Below are 1,333 nucleotides of genomic sequence, written 5' to 3'. Positions count from 1 at the left end.
TGAGGAGCAAGGATGTCTCCTTGAGGACTAAGGTGCTCCTGACACAAGCCATGATATTTCCAATCACCTTGTATGCATGTGAGAGCTGGACAATGAAGAAGGAAGACTGAAGAAGAGTTGATGCTTTTGAGTTGTGGTGCTGGTGAAGAATGCTGAAGGTACTATGGACTGCTCAAAGAACTAACAGATCTGTCCTGGAGGAAGTGCAGCTGAGATGCTCCTTGGACGTGAGGATGGCCAGACTTCATCTCACCTACTTTGGTCATGTTGTCAGAGGGGGCCATTCCCTGGAGAAGGATGTCATGCTTAGTAAGATAGAGAGTCGATGGAGGGGAAGGCCTTCAATGAGACAGATTGACATGGTGGCTGCAATGATGGGCTCAAGTATAGAAGGGATCATGGAGCTGGAGCAGGATCGGGTGGTGTTTAGTTCTGCTGTGCATGGGGTCTCTATGAGTCAGAAATGACTTGACGCCACCTAACAACAATAACAACAACCTCAGGCATTCTAGGAATAAGTTTTATTTATAGCCCTAGGGTCAATAAGGTTGGGGTGTGAAAGGGGAGAATTGGTTTTTGCTTGCAAGATAATTATCTCAGGTAAGAGAGTTACATGGTTTTTCAGTAATATTGTTAACACCTTATTGGACAAGGGACAAAGAGCTGTTTCAAGGTACCCGGAAAGTTCTATGTCGTTATGAGTATAGACACTAATATAATAATAGACTCCTGCATATTTCCCTTCCAGCCTATGCCTATTTCAATGTCTTAACTTTAGGGGAGACCTGATGAGACTTTTAATTCAATGAATATTGTTGTTGTTATGTGCCGTGGAGTCGGACCCGACTCATAGCGACCCTTCCTTGGGTTTCTGAGGCAGTATCACTAGAGAAGTAGATTGCCCAGCCTTCCTTCTGATCAATGAATATTATAATTTCACAAACTACAGAATTACCCTCTGAGCACTTAATCATTGCATCACCAGGGCTCTGATTTCCTTTAACCCTGCCCAAAATATTGTGATAAGCCCTTTGTTAAACTACCCTTTACCCTACTTGATCTTTGCTGAGTGCACCTTTTCTCTCCTGCCAGAACACCAAACAACACACATCTCCAAGTCATAGTTTTCAAAATCCTCAGACTGGTTATTTCATTCTAAGGTATCAGCCACAAAGTCTACCAACTTGTCTTCAATTCACACTTCATTCCAGATTACCATGTGTTGTAGATTGAATTGTGTCCCCAAAAAACATGTGTTGGAATCATAACCTCTGTATATGTGGATGTAATCGTAGCATAGTGGCTAAGGCACTTGACTGCTAACCAGAAGGCT

This window comes from Orycteropus afer, unplaced genomic scaffold, assembly GCF_000298275.1.
Source record: "Orycteropus afer afer isolate SDZICR_OR568_19922 unplaced genomic scaffold, OryAfe1.0 scaffold00173, whole genome shotgun sequence".
NCBI classification, from domain to species: domain Eukaryota; kingdom Metazoa; phylum Chordata; class Mammalia; order Tubulidentata; family Orycteropodidae; genus Orycteropus; species Orycteropus afer.
The sequence above is the reverse complement of the archived record's forward strand: the minus strand, read 5'-3'. Positions refer to the sequence as shown.